Genomic DNA, 13,244 nt, shown 5'->3' with positions numbered 1-13,244 from the left:
CATCATCATTATTTTGGTGAATGCCCGGTTCCTTTCTAGAGTCCATGCTGGTTCCATTATACCTGGGACTCATCTTTCAGGAATTCCAGTTCCTTACTACTGAGTAGCATGGATAGGAATGAAGAGAATGAGCTGGGGGCAGTCTGATCCTGGATTCCATTGGCTGTCTTGACAGCCCTCACCTCTAATATACTAATTCACTATCCTCAGGTACATCTTTTCAGTTTTTGATGTTAACAAGTTTGGTTGTATTCTCAACCAAACTAGAAACTATTCTGTTTCTCATGAAATATTGATGAGTTGATAGCTTTATTTTCTTGAAAAACACACTTCTAATTATTATCTCAAAGCAGTTTCCTCCATCTCAAAATACAAATAGATTTTGCCAGTAGAGAAAAGCATGCCTTAAATGATAGAGGATGAATCTGTGAATATATGCCAGTTCCATAAATCATAATTAAACAACACCCACATATAAACATAGATACTCAGATGCCAAAGTAGGGAATATACTATCAGTTACAGATAACAGATTATTTCCCAACTTTTGATTCTCTGAGTCAGAGGAAAAGTCTATTACTTATTTTAAAATAAACTTTTAAATCCCTCGGACAATTCAGTAGACTACTACTTTGTGTATTCAAAATTGTATTCAATGCATGCATGCATTAATGTGATGGGCAAAGGAATGTTTTGCTCAGATCCTCCCTAAGTGAATGACTCATGCCAGTTATAAGGACTATGTCTGACAGTCACCCCCTTCAGGAACTGCATTGGTTTAGAGAGCTGCCTGTCTTGAGTTCATGCCCCTTCCAGGAGTAATGGTCAGTGGGGGAAGAGAAAGCACTGAGTATGTCAGAGCAATTGAGGGCAATTATGAAGGGTCACCCAAGCATCCTGAGGGGCTAGCCCAAACTGTCACAGCCTGAATCACATCTTAGTTTCTACCTCTGTCCATTCCAGATTGTGGGTGATTTCTCACCCACAGGTGTTGGTCTCTAATCAACAGTGTCAAGAAAGGATATTATATACAAAGAAAACCTTTAGTCCTTTTCGTAATGCAGTATTTCTAGAAATAATATTAGTTTTCATCTGTAATTTTTACCTTGCATACTTCCAAAATGAACCATAGTCCTCACATTGAATCAGTAGTAACAACTGCACAAATGTCACCTTTATCACTATTGAAGTGATTAAAGTTCAGTATTTCAAATCAGAATTTTAATTGATACCAACCAATCATAAATAGACCACAGTGCAGTACTTTCTGTTTTTTTTTTTTTTTGCATCAGTGTGAGCACACATACAAAGAAGTAAAAGTAGAAGCTATTTATGCAAAAAATTATAGGTGTATCAATGAGGATGGTGGGGGGGGCAGTGTTTTCAGGACTATATATGCAGCTTTGAAAGAGTAGAGATGAGTTTAAAGAATCCTACCCTTTAAATGGAAAATCAGAATATGACAGACCTGGACATATTTCTTCTTTACATATACAAATGTTAGAGAAGAAAAGTAATCATTCATTCATCCTGTGGTTCCGGTTTCCAGATGGCAGCTACTATATTGAGGGTACTGAGAAAACAGAGAACAAGCAAAGGGGAAATGATAAATATGCTGCTAACTAGACATCTGTCTAAAGTGATTGAGTATAATGGGATCCTAAGAGATATAGATCCTTATTTTGTAAACTGCTCTCCAGTTATGGGATCAGATACCATACGTACCTGCTCATAAGTTGGAGTGGCGGAGGACAGGCAAGGGTGTGAGTTCTTAATTTCCAAGGCTAAAGGCTCACAACTAGTTTGTAACTTTCTCTCACGTTAGAAGGAGCAGCAAGCATTGTTGATAATTCCAGGTGTTTCCAAGTATTTGGGAGGGAAGTGGGCAACTGGGGGATTTAAGATGAACCACAGGTCAGCCCCAACATCACTTAGCAAAAAGGCCTGTCATCTCTTAGACCAAAACACCCTTCAATCGCCATCATCTGTTGGGCTTCCTATTGGTCAAGCCCAGCTTGGCATTACACCTTATGAGAAATTGACATCCCCACACTCCAGGAAAAGCAGGGGACAGCCAAGCCAGACTGGCTCAGATTTGAGTGGAGCAGTTACACTTGCAACCAGTTTGCTAGCCCATTAGTAAAGTGAGGGTGAAGAGATGCCAGAACCACCTCTCTGGTAGGCGCAAGATTCTAAATCAGAAAGTAGCCAATTTGGGTTGGGCGGCCAACGCCTGGCCCTGCATAGAATCCTTTCAGGATAGCTGTGGCACCCTCAAGGACACACTTTCCCTTGGGTCTCCAAGCCATCTGAAGGCAGAAAGGGTTTCTGTGGACACCAGAGGCCATGGAATATTATGGGAAACATTTCTCTGTAGAGAAAAATATTATTACCTCAGATCTTTGTCTCACATGGAAGAAAAATTTCCAAGTGGACAAGCAGAGATTTAAAAAAAAAAAGATTTTATTTATTTATTTGAGAGGTAGAGTCACAGACAGAGAGAGGGAGAGACAGAGAGAAAGGTCTTCCTTCCGTTGGTTCACTCCCCAGATGGCCGCAGCAGCCAGAGCTGTGCCAATCCAAAGCCAGGAGCCAGGTGCTTCTTCCTGGTCTCCCATGCAGGTGCAGGGGCCCAAGGACTTGGGCCATCCTCCACTGCTTTCCCAGGCCATAGCAGAGAGCTGGATGGAAAGAGAGGCAGCTGGGACTCGAATAGGCGCCCACATGGGACGCTGGCACCATAGGTGGAGGATCAACCTAATGTTCCACGGAGCCTGCCCCAAGCAGAGAGATTTAAAAGCAAGATGTATTAGAGTTAAAAGACATCCAGCCAGAGTGGCATGGAGGGGGATCCAAGAAAGGAAAAAACTCGAAGTGGTCCGTGGCAGTTGAGTTTTTAAGCACATTTTTTTGGGGGGAGGAGAGGGAAACTTGGCAATCAGATTGACATTCAGTTACAAGGTGGAGACAAAACCTTTTTTGCAGTCCTTTACCTTGTCTGGCTTGCTCCTGATAAAACAAAAGAGCCATCACAAGGGTGGGATACCTAATTTATTTTACAGTAAACTGGGAGCTCAGAAGGGTGGAGTCCCCACTCCCTTGCTAGTCTCAAGATAATACTGGAAGCTCCCAAGGAGTGGGCAGGCTTGAACTTCTGACCTTGCTAAGGATAACTTTCCTGGGGAACGTTTTCCAGCCTCAGTTTCCAGGCTGCCTATAGAACCATCTGACTCCTCACAGCTAGACCCACGGAGGCACTGGCCAGTCACAGGTTGGGTGCTCTGGATCCTGGTTACTGCAGAGCGCTGGGAGGATCAGCGGACCCACCCCACCTGCGAAGTCGTTGGGCTTGCAGAGTCTCGGGCCCCAGCCAATTGAATGCGAATCTGCATTGTAAGTCACAGGCACACGGAAGTTGGAGAAGCCCTGGTCCAGGTGGTGGCAAAGAGGCCTGCATACTGATGAGCCTCTCAGCACCCCCCCCCCCCCCATTTCCACAGGCCTCCAAAGCTCCGCTCCGCCCTGCAACGGACCTGCCCAACATTTCTGCAAACCCCGAGTGTGTGCGGAGGGGCGTGCAGGAGTTCCCCTAGCCGAGGAAAGCCGACGGAAAGTAGGATGGGATCGGCTGCTTTCTACAGCTCTCCAGTGTAGACACTCCCCCCTCCCCCCATCTATGCCCTCCCCCCCCCTCCACCCTCCCCACCCCCAGCAGCGGCCGCGGCCTGCCCCCAGCCGGCTGCCGCGAAAACCCGGAACAGCTGCTTGCGCTCGTGGACAGTCCTCTCAGGGCGAAGCCCGACAGCTGGGCATGCTCAGTAGCTGGCGGAGGTTTGGGTGGAGAGTAGAAAGCTTTGGCTCTGCCTCCCACCCCCTCCCTCCGGCCCCCGCCCCCCTTGCCCCTACCCAGCCCGTAGTAGTTCCCCAGCGTGCGCCCGGAGAGACCGGGAACATGGCGCTCGGAGCGATGGAGCAGCTGAGGAGACGCGGCTGAGGCACCGCCGCTTCGCTGACAGACAAGCGCCAGGTAGGCGAGCGCGTCTGGCGGGGCTGCTCGGGTGGAGAACGGCGCGAGGAGGGGCGCCGGCGGGGATGCGCACGGCTGGTACCCAGGGCATCCTGCCTTGTCGGGGAAAGGATGCGAAGCGGACTCTGACAGCGCGATTGTGCATCTCCCAGAAGATGCCAAAGGCTGGGGACCGGCTGCCTGGATGGAGGGGAGGGATCCGGGGACCGCCCACTCCCCAACCCCCAGCCCATGCGCTACTACCCAGCCTGGGCTCTCCACGGGTCAAATAAAGGGTAGTTCCTCTCTGCCGGGCGGGAGGGCGTGCGGGAGAAGCCGGGAGACCAACCCTGGGAGCGCGCTGGTACCCCAAACCGCTAGCCAGCCCCGCACCGGTTCTTTGTGTAGACAGCGGCTGGGTTTGCCAGGGCGCCTGCTTCTCCCAGAGAGCGCTGGTCAGAGCGCCAGGGCAGGGTTCCCATATGGTGTTTGTCTTTTGGGCAGGTGTGGACTGGAAGATGCAATAGCTGAGCCTGTGTGGGGCTGTGTTTCTCTTTGTTATTTGCCTCGGTGTGCCTGCGCGCGTGGTGGGTTGTAATGGAGACAGACAACTTCTTCTGTGGGCACCAGTGCGGGCAGAGTGAGGAAGAGGATCTCGGTTCCAAACTCTTGTGAAAATTGTATGCCGTGTCAGCTTCCTGGAGGGTGAACTTGAAAAGTCTGGGGACCCTCTGTGCCCAGTTTGGAGGAGAAGTGTTCGCTCTTCCTCAAACCATGTGTGTGTGCTCCGGAGCTTTTAGCACGAGATGTGAGTTAATTCGTCAGCATCAGATGCTAATTATTTGAAGCATCAGCGCCAAGGCCAGAGTCATGAAGAAAAAGAGAAATTGACACAAAGCCAGTAAAGTGTCATCCTTAATAGCTGATGACAGCTTGGAAAGCGGGATATACTTTTGGGGCAATCAGGGAACGTGACATTCCACAGGGTTCTACCAAAACCCAGCCAGAGTCTTAGGTACCTCACAGGATCTCTCCGCCCGTGCTTTGCTCTTCCCGGGTTGAGTGGCGTGCACTCTGTCTTACCTGAGTCCCGATGGACCCGATGCTCTCCAGGAGCTCCGTCTACAGTAGGAATCTTTCACAGTGGCACTGGCAGAACAGCTTTGTACATCAGTTCTGTTCAGCAGCACAACTCACTGCGTTGGGGTGCAAAGGTAAATTTAAGTCATGCTTTATTTTTTGCTTTATAATATAAAGAGTAGACATCTGTGAATATGAAGTTTGGAGACACTTCCCTCCACCCTTTCTTTTTTTTTTTTTATGATCTTGTTAGGTGGGAAGAGTTAGTTTAATCAGAATGAAATGGGGGCTGCTTGAGGAAAAGGCATTTCAATTAAAGCCATTAACGTCCAATCTGATGGGTACTACTTGGAGTTGGGATAAATATATGCAAACCAGAAATGCTGCTAATGCAAGCAAGGGAATGTGCTTCGAGGCCATTGCTAGCATTGGCCAGTGTTCCTCTGTGATTGAGTAGATTGTACTCAGTCTCTGCAACTTGTTATTTTGTGAGTTTTAAATGCAGGTACTCCCTCTCCTTCACTTTATCAGAGCTTGCTGAAACACTGCCAGCTGAGAAGCAGGGGTTCCAGGTTATGGTATCGTGTTCTTTTTAAAAGATACTTATTTGAGAGGTGGAATTACAGACAGAGAGAAAGGTCTTCCATCCGCTGGTTCACTCCCCAGATGGCTGCAGTGGCCAGAGCTGAGCTGATCCAAAGCCAGGAGCTTCTTCCAGGTCTCCCATGCAGGTGCAGGAGCTCAAGCACTTGGGCCATCTTCCATTGCTTTCCCAGGCAATAAGCAGAGAGCTGCATTAGAAGAGGAGCAGCCAGGACACCCATATGGGATGCTGGCACCGGAGGCAGAGGCTTATTCTACTAGGCCACAATAGATATAGTCTTGGTTGATAACACAGAGCTGACTTTGCCCCGGCCTCTTTCAAGTTTAGATTTGTGGTCATGGGAAAGCTGTTTAACTTTCCCAAGCCTCAATTTTCTCATCTGTGAAACAGGCTTAGGAATAGTAGGACGTACTAAATGAGTAGGTATGAAGATTACTTATAAACCACCATAAAAATAGTGATGACCATTAAGAGAAAAGACATGTATGTTTATTGAACCCCCATTCTGTGCCCTGTATGAAACAAGGTTGTTTCAAATAGGTGATTTCATTTAAATCTTTGCAACCATTTTACTTCCTAGGGCTTCCATAGCAAACAACCGCACACTTGGCAGCTAAGAACCACAGAAACTGACCCTGTCCCAGTTCTGGAGGCTGGAAGTCCAAAAGCAGAGTCCACAGGACCTCGCTCCCTCCAAGGTCCTAACAGGGGATCTTCCTTTGCCACTTTCAGGTTCTGGCAGCCCCAGGTGTTCTTGGATATAACTTCAGTCTCTGCCGCTGTCTTCATGGGGCACATTCTTTCTGCGTGTCCTTGGATAAAAAACAATTCATCTTCATGTAAGGACATCATTCATATGAATTTAGGATGCACTCTAAATTAATATGACCTCCTTGTGATTACTTCTATGAGTAACTGATTCCCAAACAAGGTCTCATTCACAGCTTCTGGGTACACATGAATGTTTGGGAGACGCTTCTAAGGCCATTACAGCAACATAGACTGAAGAATTGTGTGTAATCACAACACAAGATGATGTCAACATAAGAGCAGAATATAAAGATAGAATAAAATGAGTTTAGAAAAAACTGAAGGACTGTTAAAACAATCTATCTAAGGTTTTATATCCCCAACTATGTTAGAGAAAACAGTATTCAAAAGTACGTCATTTATACAATGGTACTTCAGAAAACGTTTGTCAAAAAATGGCATTAAAAGACTACTTTTGCTGAAAAATTTTGAAATTTGTGCATAGAAATGTGTCCAAAATGTTCAGAGTATTCTGAATCTGCTCCGATTCTAGTTTCCTGCTAATGTGGACCCTGGGTGGCAGAAAATGATGGTTCAAATACTTGCATCCCTGCCATCCATGTGGGTGATTTGGATGGAGTTATCAGCTCCCAATTTTGATCTGGCCCAGCCCTATCCATGGCAGGCATTTGGGGAGGGGATCAGTGGGTCAGAGCTCTCCCTCTTTTCTCTTTTTACTTCTCTCTCTGTCAAATAAAAATATGCTCATGGGAAATGCATATTATGGGAATTATACTTGGGTTTCAAAAAACTTTTGCTCTGAAATAAACAGCCTTTAATGATACTTTTCCATTAACTTTTTGAAGTGCCCTCATGCATATCACTTATCTGGAAACCAAGACAATGTAGTACCAGGTCTTCTAGAGGCTTCTCAAAATGTAATCTTTCCAAACTGACTTCTGGAAGTTGCTGCTGCCTTGTTTTGCTACACTATTAACACTTGGAAAAGCAAACCAAAACAATAACAGCAACAAATATATCCTTACACTTTCTAGTCTTTGCTGATATCTTTTCATGTTAACATAATATTAATACAAAGAACAGATTCAATGTAATTCATAGACACAATTCTGAGAACATAAGGATATTCCCTTCCTCCCTCCCACCTTTCCTTTCTTCCTTCCTTCCTTAGTTCTTGAGATAACATATTTTTAATTAACATTATCCTGATGAATAACACACTGCCCATGAAATCACCCTAGCCAGAAATCCAAGAACTATCTTTGACACTCCATTTCTTCTCCACATCCCAAACTCACATGGTCATATAAACTCTGTCTCCTACTGATAGCTCTAAGTGTGTCTTGCTAGATTCTTCTTCCCATCCTTCTTATCACCATCAAACTTCAAGTCATCATCTGCCACGAGGACCACTAGTGTCCCTTTCTAAGGAGATCCCTGGTGCCTTGCTTGGAGCCTCCAACTCTTCACCAAGAGCAGATAGGATCATATCAATTTCCTGTGTAAAATGCCACTCATACAACTAAGACAATTTCCAGAGACTCCCAGAGGCTTGGACACTGAGCCAGCCACATCTTGGATATGTCTCTTTACTTTCCTCCTGTGTCATTTACCTCAGTTTGCAATTTCATATTTGTCTGACCATTTAATGTCTGCAAGTTCTGTGCTGGCCAGATTTTTATGTTACATGCAGAAGATGCTCAATAAATGGTGAATGAGTGGAGGAGTAAATTCTTTGCCTCATAGCATTTTTCTGTGCCAATTTAAAGGTCTGATTTTTAGAAGGTTTTTTTTTTTCCCTTTTAACTAACTTGGATAAAAAGAACGATTTAGAACCTCATTCTGACTTCAAAAGAGGAGTATTCTTGGCTTTAACAAATACATCTTCTATGAATTGGTTTTAGGCTATAAGTTAAGAATTGAATCAAAATATTTTCTGGCTACTGAGGTTTTTGTGACTATATATCAGTGAGTCAATAAATAATCTTCAAATATGTTTTACATTTTTGTTTGTTTGCTAGGGCCAATAAAGACAATGATAAACTAAGCTTTTACCCTTCTAGAAATTAATAGTAGTAATAATATCATGTATTACAATGGACATTATGTATAATAATGAATAACAGTAATTTATTGAGTTTCTGTGTGCCTGATTTTCTTCAGTCCCTATTCATAATTGTCACAATAGGCCTATTGTTTCTAAATAATTTGGACTCCTACATTTATCAGAAGTTCAATAAATGTTTGATGAATTAGTAATTAGTAGGTCCTATTATTTGTGGGGAAAAGAATCTACTCACGTACATGAGTAGAAGAGCATGTAATTTCTTTCTGAAAATATCTGAGTGGGCCGTAGTCTATTTCACTGTTTTTAATCATTTATCCATATATGTATTAAAAAGACAGAGAGAGGCAGAAAGAAAGATCTTCCTCTGCTGGTTCACTCACCAAATGGTCACAACAGGTGGGTCTGGGCAAGGCAGAAACAAGGAACCAAGAACTCTGTTCTAGTCTCTTAAAAGGGTGGCAGGGACCCTTATACTTAGGCCATTTCCACTGCCTTCCTGGGTATGTTAGCAGAAAGCTGGACCAGAAGTGCAGCAGCTGGGATTTGAACTGGAACTCACATATGGGATACTGGTGTCAGAAGCAGAAGTGTAACCCACTGCACCACAAGGCCCCCTCTGCTCTATTTTAAAAATCATTCTAGCTATTAACCCTGGGGTTAAAATAAGAGACAAATTGCTCTTTATATGGGTACAAGTTTGTGCTGTGTTTCTGTCCAAACTCTCAATTGTTTTCTTCTTTAATTTTTCCTGTTTTAGCCAAATGAGAGGTGACTTAATATCTCATTGAAATCACACTTGGTAGATTTGAATAGCAAGATTGAGTGCCCAAGGGAAATGAATGGAGCTCAACACAGGAGTATGTGTTACATTTGGATTTCTAAGGTGGCTTCAATTTCAGGTCTCATTATTCTCCTAAAAGCTGACTTTTAAAAAAGAAATAATAAAACATCATTTAATGCCTATGGTTAAGTAAAGTTAACCAGAAATCAGATATCATGCTTTGATTTTTGTTTTAAAATGATGAATATACAATTGGATTAATTAAAACCTAAAGGCACTAAGAGACTTCAATAAGGTGACTGGTTTTAACATACATGTTGAACAATCAACGACCTCCAAAAATGCTAGTATTTGCCAACTAAAAAGAAAATGGAAAATGATTCTATTCATTAACAGGCAAATCCATAAATACAGAAAGCATACTAGTGATTGATTAGGATGTAGGAGATTGAAGTGAAATAGAGGTAGTATTTCTTTTGTCAATGATAAAAATGCCTGAAATTGATTGTGGTGATGCCTGCAGAAGTTTGTGCATTAAACCATTAAGTTGTATACTTTAACTTTTTTTGTTTAGATGTACTTATTTATTTGAGAGGCAGAGTTACAGAGAGAGGGAGAGACAGAGAGAGAGAGGTCTTCCAGCCCCTTGTTCTCTCCTCAAGTGGCTGCAGCAGCCGAAGCCGGACCAATCCGAAGCCAGGAGCCAGGAGCCTCTTCTGGGGCTCCTACATGGTGCAGGGGCATCTTCCACTGCTTTCCCAGGCCATTAGCAGGGAGCTGGATGGAAAGTGGAACAGCTGGGACTCCAACTGGCACCTTATGGGATGCTGGTGCCGCAGACGGCGGCTTAACCTACTACTCCACAGCGCCAGCCCCTTGATACTTAAAAAAAAAAAAAAACTGACCAATAAACTTCCTATCAGGAAAAACAAACATATAAATAACCTAGGAAAAATAGTAAATGTACATAGCATACTTGAGAATAATAACAAATATTTGACAGTCTATGTAGAAAGTTGTAAAATTTTATTTATACATGTAATCTAAGAAACAAATAAATGAAAAATGTATTTGATTAGGAAGATATTATTCAATGGTTATTTTTCCCAGGTCAATTATATAGTTTTATTTTATTGGGATTTGGGAGAATTTGACAAAGTGCCTCTAATATCCATCTGGAAGAATAACTATATAAATTGTGTAACTATATAAAATTTTGCAGAAAAGTTATGGTGATAGAGTTGGGTGGTGGTAGCTACACATGGAGGTGGTGGGTGCACATAAGTAGTGATGTGGTGTTGGGGGCTGTAACAGATAGATGTAGTGTAGAGGTAGGCAGATGGTGTTGAAGGCTTGCCCTTGCAGAAGTAAAAATAAAACTGATCATCTAATACAATCACTATAATAGTGTAGTTGCAGTTCAAGAATTGATAAGTACTTTGATGAAACAGCATAGCTTTGAAACAAATCATTTTTGGAAACAGAAATGTGATGGAGAAAACATTATGAAATAGGAATATTTGACAGAAATATCAAGGAAATTGGCTAAGTGTATGGGAAACATCCAACTAGGCATATCCACTTATATGACTCTCTGAATTAAATTTTTTTTAAAAAGTGCATATGGATTTGAGTATGCTTTAGACTTGTGTATACAAAAAATATCTTAAAGCAGAACATAATGATACCAAGTGTAGTAGGACAGGTAATAATAGCACTGAAGAATCCTTATAAATCAGTAAAAAAAATAGCACACCAATTGGATTATCCAGCTATCAGAATAAGCACTTCAAAGGAAGAAATAAAGAGGCAGATTTACATACAACTTTGCATGAGATTTACTGCAAAATTTTTGGTACAGAGTGCTACATTCCATATGGACGCCGGTTCTAGTTCTGGTTTCTCCACTTGTGGTTCAGCTCCCTGCTAATGCACCAAGGAAAGCAGCAGAGGATGGCCCAAGTCCTTGGGCCCCTGCCACCCATTTGGGAGACCTGAAAGAAGCTCCTGGCTCCTGGCTTCAGATCCCCCCAGGTCCAGCTATTGTGGCCACTTGGGGAGTGAAACAGCGGATGGAAGAGCTCTCTTTGTGTCTCCTCTCTCTCCATGACTCTGCCTTTCAAATAAATAAATAAATCTTTTAAAATTTTTTATACCAAAATAAGCTTATCTTATAATTCCATGTTTTGAGATGCCTATCTATTTAATGAATATTCTGTTTTGATTGTAGGAATGCAAATTTTAAAAATGAGATGCTATATTTTATATATTAAATGAGTGAAAAATAGTTATACAAAGTAATACTCAAAACTGGCAATGATGCTATGAGAAAGGCATTCTCATCTAATACTAGTGGGGGGTGGGTGGGTTACATGATATAATCTTCCTAGAAAACTGCTTGAAAATATTTGTCAAAAACTTTTTAAAGCTCAAATTACGTGATGCAATTATTTCTTTTTATTTTATGTTTATTTTAGTCCTTGCTAAAGAAGTTTATGCAGACAAGTTACTATAAAGGATTTTCAGCACATTTTATATTTTAAAATTAAAATCAACAAGCATAACTAAAAATTGGAGACTGGTTAGAGATATTTAAGGTTCCATGATAACACACTATTCATGTAGGCATTGAAAAGGATACTTCTATTGATGATGTAATGAAATGGAGCAACCTTCACCAGATTTTTATGTGTAAATAACCACATGCAAAAGTACATACATTGTGTCATCATAATGTGCTAGTGAAATACAAATATCATGTAGGCATACAAAATGAACAAAAAGCAAAAATTAGGTGATTTCTGAATGGTAGAAATATGGATTTTTATGCCTTTCAAATTTTGAATATATAGTCCATGATAACATCTTATTTTATGAATCAGAAAAAAAACTCACTATTTTACAAATATGGTGGTGATACACATTCAGATCATAATTATTCATTTATGCAGCAAACAATCATTGATTATCTGTTTTGTCAGGGGCTCTGCCAAGTGTATCAGCAATGACTCTTAGTTTGCATGCAAATGAAAGAAACTGCCTATCTTGAGCAAAAGGAATTTACTAAAAGGCTATCTGGTAGCTAAAATAACAGCCGTGTGTGTGTGTGTGTGTGTGTGTGAGAGAGAGAGAGAGAGAGAGACACCCACTCCTCCCCACTCCCCAGCAGCCCCCCCCCAAAAAAAATAGAATAAACATACAGAAAAGAAAGCTTGGAAGCAGACAAGAACTTGGTTAGTTCACAGGTCTAGATGTCAGGTACTTGAGAAATAGGCTCCAACCAAGAATAACTTGCTAAGGGCTTGACCATAGCCCTCTGATTATTAGGTTTGGAGCTTGCCCTAAATACCCAGCCTTGATTAACAGGCTAACCATCCTTTCTCCAGCAACATAAACAAAAGAGATATGATAGGTGCTAAACAGCCAAAAACAAATTGAACATAAACAAAAGCAACAATCAAAATGCCCATTACTCCGTGAATTGGAGCAAACATTGGAATATCAACCATTTCTCCTTTTCCTCCTATAGGGAACTTGCTGTGATGTAGGAGTTTAACATCAAGTCATGATATTCACTGTGATGTGCATCATTTATAAAGGTATAGTGTGGGTGCCCCATGCAGGAGATACATTTTTTCTCCTAGAGTTAGTCGTGACATTTCAGGAAGAACTTGGATTGATCCCCATATACTGGCAGGAGGTTTTTTTTTTTTTTTTGTTCTTTCCATTTTCAGTTGAGACGACATCTATGGAAAGGACAATCTGAAGATCTGAAGGAAACAGTTGAGAAGAAGCAAGAGTTACAGTTTGGAGGTAGACTGGGCACCAGCACAAGTCTAAGTTCTATTTTTTTCTGTATTGTCTTACACTGGTCCAGTACTACATTCTTGCTTGAATTTAGTCCACCATGAATACTGAGCTCTTGGTTCAAAGA

General features: G+C 42.1%; 1 protein-coding gene and 1 pseudogene across 1 annotated transcript in view; one reads left to right on the top strand and one right to left on the bottom strand.

The window, feature by feature from the left end:
- Window positions 1-4,260, bottom strand: part of LOC127491107 (actin-related protein 2/3 complex subunit 1A-like) — a 99,428-nt pseudogene extending 95,168 nt beyond the window's left edge.
- PAK5 (p21 (RAC1) activated kinase 5) overlaps window positions 3,722-13,244 on the top strand; it is a 313,813-nt gene continuing 304,290 nt past the window's right edge. The window contains exon 1 of the mRNA XM_002710976.5: window positions 3,722-4,027. The gene's annotated coding sequence lies outside the window, so the exon portion shown is untranslated. The remainder of the gene's footprint in view (window positions 4,028-13,244) is intronic.

The sequence above is a fragment of the Oryctolagus cuniculus genome, chromosome 11 (assembly GCF_964237555.1).
Source record: "Oryctolagus cuniculus chromosome 11, mOryCun1.1, whole genome shotgun sequence".
NCBI lineage: Eukaryota > Metazoa > Chordata > Mammalia > Lagomorpha > Leporidae > Oryctolagus > Oryctolagus cuniculus.
Note: the sequence above shows the minus strand (reverse complement) of the source record. Positions and strands in the feature narration are given on the sequence as shown.